This window comes from Aplysia californica, unplaced genomic scaffold, assembly GCF_000002075.1.
Source record: "Aplysia californica isolate F4 #8 unplaced genomic scaffold, AplCal3.0 scaffold00479, whole genome shotgun sequence".
Taxonomy (NCBI): Eukaryota; Metazoa; Mollusca; class Gastropoda; order Aplysiida; family Aplysiidae; genus Aplysia; species Aplysia californica.
The window spans coordinates 117,627-125,153 of record NW_004797749.1 but is presented as its reverse complement, the minus strand read 5'-3'; positions in this window follow the sequence as shown (position 1 = coordinate 125,153).

Genomic DNA, 7,527 nt, shown 5'->3' with positions numbered 1-7,527 from the left:
CTATCTATCTGTCTATCTATTATTGTTATTATTATTATTATTATTATTATTATTATTATTATTATTATTATTATTATTATTATTATTATTATTATTATTACTACTACTACTACTACTATCAAGGGGGGGGGGGGGGCTACACCCCCAAAATCAAAATTCGGCTCAAAATCATGGAATTTGAGTTGTAGGCATTTTTAGCTTCCTCAGCCTCTCCTACAACTATTTCATGGCATAAGAACCCCAAAAATCGTATTTTTTCCCATACCGGGCATGTTTGTAACCGCCATTTCCTCATAAAGTCAGTAGTTTATTTTTCTTTTATCAGCTGTTTTCTCAAAATGCGACTTTTCTCTATACTTTTTTGAATGACTCCACCATTTTTCATCCAATCGTCATGAAATTTTCACAGAATCAAGAGAAGAGGTAATACTAAAAATTTGTCTGTTGAATTTTTGATGGATTTTTTTTGGTGGTGTCTGGAGTGTTGATTTTCACGGATTTTTCGCAAACTTGAATGCTACCTCAGGAAAAAAATCATTAAAAAATTTCTAATTCGATTAGGAAAAAAACAACAAATAAATTTTTAGGTCTAATGTTTGTAAACACGCATGCAAAAAAACAATCAATTTCCATGAGCGGTAAGTGCGGTATTCATTACGTAAGACAAGTCAATAAAATCCAGTATGACGGCGTATCCATGCAAACGAAACTTTTTTCTCAACTTTGATTGCGGATTTGAAGACTCCGTACTATGCTTGTTTTATGTGTGAAATTTGGTAAAATTCGGTCCAGTAATAAGCGAGATAGCCTCCATGTGTAGCCCCCCCCCCCTCCCCCTTTAAAAGTGTTATGGCACTTGCAGCACAAATAGATCATATAAGTGACGAAGGTTAGAGTTGCTATAAGTTGAGAGAAACATAGAAAGAAAACAAAAGGAGTAGAGAAAGAAAAAAGCATACTAGAGCATCCAACAACCACCCGTTTAGTTTGTCGGTTCTGTTAATTAACTATTGCTGTACACACTTTGCTGTTTGACGGGGCTTCTTTTTTTTTTCTTTTTGTTTTGTTTTGTTTTTGTTCTTGTTCAAATAGGGGAGTAAAAAGAACCCAGTTGGCGCTGAAAATACAGTGGAGTCTGCCTAAAGTGAACACGCTTTATTTGAACAATCGGTTAAAGTGAACGACATTCTGTGGTCGCGATTGAAACGCTATTTGTTTCAGTGAAAAAAATAGTGGATAAAATGGACCGGTTTCATGGGGAAATCATATAAAGAGAACTCTCAAAATGAGTAAAACTGAAGAACGGACCGACCCTGTCACTGTCGCCATGCTGTGAAAATAAAATTATTTGCCTCGGGCATCGGCAGACAATCCCAGCTCGGCATTGGCGACGACAGTCTCAATCAGAAAGAAAGAGCTCTAGTCTAGGCTCGCCTGCTGTTGTCCCCCCCCCCCCCACCCCACCTCCACCCTTGACCCACCACTGCGCGTAGCTACTGTTTCTGGGCCTCCACCCTACCAAAATGGTTAGACTGTCCTGAACCTCGGATAAAGTGAACACTTTCTCCTGGTTCCAAAGAGTTCACTTTAAGCGGACTCCACTGTATGTCCTTGTCTCTTTGAGGACGCACGCACTGGTCATTTGACAACTCTTCAAGACGCACGGTTTTCAATTGTAACTTCTTAATTCATTCAAATGTCTCATTTGACTTCTTTTCCGGATACTATAAAGGGTAATCAGTAACATGCACACTATATAATTATGCCAGTTAGTGTTTCTGATTTGTGCATTATGGTTCGAAATGAGCCACATGCCACATCATTGTCCTCTGTCTGCTGCTGATCAGCCGTGTGTCCGCTTCGTCTTACTTGAAGACGTTTTTTTTTCACCCCCAGGTGTCCTGATTTTGGCGCCGATTTTCATTGTTGGTTAGCCCTGTGTAAAAATGTGCCAACATGGTGCAGACTGTTCTGGTTCCAGAAAAACAAAACAAGAAAAGGGGGAATTGTTTGGTCTGGGATGATGATGATGATGATGATGATGATGATGATGATGATGATGATGATGATGATGATGATGATGGCGGCAACGATGATAATGCTGTAACTTTGGAAATGATGTGCAGGTTAATCTTGTTGTTTGGCGCTTACTCTAGAACCCTCGGGCTGTCCTGGGGGCAGGACATAGATCTAACCCCAACGTCTGCGTTCGTCGCGGCCGCTACTTTTGGCATTTTTAATCGGGGCCGCGATTTTTGCATTCCCCCCCTCTCCTCCTCCCCCCCCCTCCCCCCCCCCGCCCCCCCCCGCCGGGAATAAAAATCGAAAAAAGGGAAACAACAACCACCCCCCCCCCAAAAAAAAAAAGAAAGAAAATAACTGGACTTCTTTACTTTTAGAAAAAAAAGTTTATTTCCACTTCCGCCTCGCTTCGTCTCTTTCTCACTTGTTGACACGACGTTGATCTGTTATTTTCATGGGATAAATTATAAGTACATTACATATTTATATTGCTGTTTGTCTTTTATTTTTCCCTCTTTGTTGTGTTTAAAATTTGTTAGTACGTTGATTTCTTTATTGTTATTGTTCTCAAGGGTTGCTTTTATATTTGTATTTTTTAAATTTTCGGTGCGTGTGTTTATATATGGCGTAATGTCATTCAATTTGATGTTGTCCCTTCCTTTAAAATTTTTTTAATGTTTTATGTTAGAGCGTGTCTCTACCTAAACCGAATACATGTATAGACACTGGCAGGCCTCTTGTGTGTGATTCCATAATTTAAATGTAATATCCTGAACTTTTTCTTGAATTACACACGTTTAGGGTTAAAACGGCCAATCATCGGAGGAGCGCTGTTCTCTTTTTGATTTCATTCTGTTGTGAAACCTTTATTTTTCACCCTTTTACGCTCTGTGTGGCTACAAATGATACTCTGGATGCCTAAAACAGACCACAAGAAATTATGGTGCTTTAGATCGAGTTCCTTCTATCAACTTAATGCTATATACGTCGTCAAAGAGAGTTGAAAGCTTGAGAATTAATAGCAACTTTTAGGGCAACTTTTGCCATTTTTTGTGGCATTGGACAAAAAATGGCAACAAACGCAGATGCTAGATAACCCTCATTCCCAACTCGTCTTGAAGAGTTAAACTCTTCCCTGTTGTGAAGACGTATGTACTAGATTGTTTTCTCCCAAAGCAGTTCTATGCCTTTCCGTCAACTGCATGTAGGTTAACGGGGATATTTTAGAAGCGATGTATTTGAAACTTGTTCAGTTGATTACTCTTAATAAGGGGAAATATATTAAGGCTTTGTTTGAATCTCTCTTGATTGAACATTTCCCTTGTCTTCCTAAACGTAGAGGGGAACGCCTAAGCACTGAAAGGGTTAAGAATGTTGGGTTGTTGTTGTTGTTGTTGTTTCTTGTGTCAATAATAGAATTATTATGTCTTTTCTTATGTCAACAACCTGGGACGTCGCAGACGACCTATTATTTAGTATAATTTGATATTTCGCGACTAGGCTACAGAACAAGGTTATTTCCCACTGACGCTCACTGTTTTTATGATTTTAGTTTTTGCACGCTATATTTCCCTCGAACAAAGAACATCGAGGTACCAAGGTTTTGTCTCAGAAAAAGAAGATACACCTGAGTTCTGCTTTTTCCATAGATGAGAGAGAGGGAGAGAGAGAGAGAGAGAGAGAGAGAGAGAGAGAGAGAGAGAGAGAGAGAGAGAGAGAGAGAGAGAGAGAGAGAGAGAGAGAGAGAGAGAGAGAGAGAGAGGCAGGTGCGGTTCTTTTACTGGGCAAGACCGGCGGCGCCGGTCAGCTTTCGTCGGCTGTACAGTGGACAAGAGATTGATTGCCGACGATAATTTTTATTTAGTTTCAAGTAAATACACATTAATATCTAATCAACATTCAAAAAGCACTCGTTCTTTTTGCTTTTACTGAATTAGAGAGACAACAAAGGCAACCACGACACCTGCAAGAACAGCATCAGCAAAATCGCCTCTAATATCAACAAGAATAAGAACAAGAACTAATAACGACAAGCGTGATAAATGCACAACTTACCTGTGGGTATCTTCAGCGAGGTGTTTACGACGAGCTGTTCTCCAGAGAGCTAAGTCAGTCGTCTATCGTTACAGTTCACTTACTTCCTTACTTACTACCTCACCAACTTTCTTAAAACGAAGGCATCACAGAAAGCGGTCTTTGCGTCTAGAAGGGATGAAATTTAGGCCAAATTTCTCCAACTGGAACTTATTCCTACTCCGTAGGACGAGCCTATTCGCCCATACTTCGTGTGTGCCGGGCTCTTATTTAAAACCAACGTGATACCAGTGTGTCTCCAATAAAACAACTTCATTAAAATAAAAAATTGTAAATCCTTATTTTATTACTTATCCAGGCAAGTGACCATCCCACATAATTATTAACAGAAAATACAGCCGGGCACGTGGCTGAACTGCGAACATCAGCTAAAACTTAGCTGAATGCGTAAGGAAGCATAGTTCCAACACCAGTGTGTCTCCAATTTAAAATTTATTAAACAAAAAAATTGTTAATCATCATTTTTGTGCCTTAGTGGAGAAAATGTGAAACTCGTATACGTAAAGAGTGGAAAAAAGATTAGGAGCGAAAGAGAGGAAAGCACAATACTAATCCTTAAGACAGAACTTTAGCCTAAAAAATAGGCTTACAAAAAGGTTGATATCACGGCTTACTGAAATTATCAGGCCTCCTCAGCGTGACCGCAGTCTGAAAATGTGGAGGCGAGTTTAAAACGAGGTCACAGTAGCTTACGCGAGACCATAGGAAGGCAGCGCAATCAGATCACAGAAAGGGAAATCAATTAAGACTGTGCTTATTATACAACTGCAAATATTGTCTTAATTGGTGGATTTATGAGAACTAGATTTCTAGATTTAGACTCTAGTTCTAGGCTCTTTTCTCGTTCTAGGTGCGGTAAAACAGCTTCATTTCCCATTAGCAATTGGCACAGAAAATAATGAGAGAAAGAAAAAGAATAAATATAGTATTTTATAGCACAAATCCTTGGAAAACCCAATCCATGCTCTATGCGCTAAAAAAATGTACTCATTCATTATGCAAGCATGCAATAATTTATAGGCCTAGCACAGTAGAAACATTGCCAAGTATGGGTAATACACACATGTAAGCATGTATACAGGCACAGAGACATAGATAGACACATGCGTTCACAAACATGGGCTAACAGTGTAAATATTATGAAAAAGGTTTAACTTACATTGTTTATGAAGAGAGATTTAGGACTTTCTGTTTATGTTCTTTCTCAGATGGTGATAGGATATTTTGCAGAAATTGTTTAGCAAAATATTGCTCATGACAAAGCAGTTGCGTTGTCTAATCTCAAAACCATAATACTGTGAGATGTCCATAAACATTTCACTCAAAGAGTTTCTGCATACCTTGTCACACACTGACTGAAAGGGTATGTAGCAAAAGGTGGTTCACTAACATGCTGAGTTCCCAGCTTGAACTAGATCTAGACTCTAGGCCTCCTCTACTCAAAGAAGATGTAAACTCCCAATACTTTGCAAAGTAACAAAAACTATCCTCCTTTAGGTTTTGGTTTTTTCTTATGACATAGCCAGCAATGTAGACTAGACTGCACTTGACTTCTGTTTTGACTGAATTCTCCATTTCAGGCAATGATTCAATCAGTTCACAGACTTCCTGAGTCCTTTGAAATACACATTTCCCCCAAGAATGGCCCGATTCAGAAGGTAAACCAGATACATCTAAGTTAAATCTTAACAAAACTTTTGTTTTCATCAAGCTCAATTTTTCTCAAATTTGCTGAGCATTAAATTTTATGAAATATGTTTCACCATTACCTTGTCTAAGTTTTCCAAATGATTTTTCCAGTAGATCAGTTGTGAATTTTCCTAGCAGTACATATCTATTTGTTGGCAAAAGGTATTTTGCCATTTCAACAACACCCAAGCACATGCATGCTGTATTATAGCAGTGGCAGTGGCTGTGTCAGCTGTCAGCTTTGTTCCCTTTTCCCATTTTAGTCCTTTAAATTTGAAAGCACAATTAGGCTAGCAAATTCTGTTAAAATATGCAGTTGGCTATCATCACGGGATTCGATTGCTGCACGGACTATTCTTCTAACTGGTCACTTTCTACTGATCTGACTGAATAACTAGCTCTAGATCTAGATCTACATGTTGTTCTTGCTGAGGGCAGTGGTGTTGGAATCAAATTTTGGAAGGGCAAATTAGAAAATAATGATGAAGGGTTTTTTGGTCTTAATCTTACTTTGACAGAAATAGTTTCAAATCCATCTGGAAAATGTTTAATAGATGTACAAACAAGAGTATTTGCAGTATCGGGTAAATCTATTTTGGGATTGCTTTCATCCAACGTTCTCTCTCATCTTTATCTTTAGGTAGATCTAGATTCTAGATCTAGATAGATTTCTAGTCTAGATCTAGATTTCTAGGCTTAAAAACGGGGCACCTTTTCGGTATTTCCCATCCCGCAATTGTTATTCGCAGGTTTTGGCACCAAGAGTAGGGAGGTTTCGGGGGGGGGGGGGGGCTGACCTAATAAAACTATGGTGTGGGGGTGGGGGTTCATGGGGGCATGCCCCTCTGAATTTTACCATAATTTGATGTTTTGCAGTTGTTAGGATATCTTAGCAAGCCGCGTATTAAACGTATAGAAATGGGCCGACATCGTCTGAGAGACACTCACTGGGAGATTCAGTTCCAGACAGGACAAGGTCAAGGCAACATCTATCCTAGACGGGGGCCCCCTGACAGACCCGACTTATCGGACCACCAGGTAACTTTTCAAGGCCTATGTGGGGTTTATCCAGTGACACAAAACCGGTCCCCCTTTGGTGGTGAATGGACTCATCCGAGTCAAATATGTGTGTGCAAGCATGAAACTGGGTCGAGCTTTATACTTCGAAGTCACGCATATCTGTATCGTTTTTTATTTCGAAAAAAAAAAATCCCAGATGGTAGCGTTAGTCGACCAGCCCTAATTAAACTCTATTTGGTCTCTACAAAATACGCAATAGGTATGCACGACTTGATAGCCATGGCACCAGTTGAACGTGTTGGTGGCCATTTTGATTTGGGCTGAAGAGGTGAAAGTGCATGGAGCTTTGTACACATTGAGAGAGAGAGAGAGAGAGAGAGAGAGAGAGTGTGTGTGTATGTGTGTGTGTGTGTGTGTGTGTGTGAGAGAGAGAGAGAGAGAGAGAGAGAGAGAGAGAGAGAGAGAGAGAGAGGGAGAGAAGAGAGAGGGGGAGAGAGAGAGAGTGTGTGTGTGTGTATATATATGTGCATGTGTGCGTTTGTGTGTATGTGTGTGTGAGTGTGTGTGCGTGTATGTGCGTGTATGTGCGTGAGTGTGTGTGTGTGTGTGTGCCTCCGTGTGTGTATACGAGGGCTTTCTTTGCCTGCTTACTGCTTTCCCAACTCCAAAATTAGAAAATGAAACTGACTCTCGACCTACCGG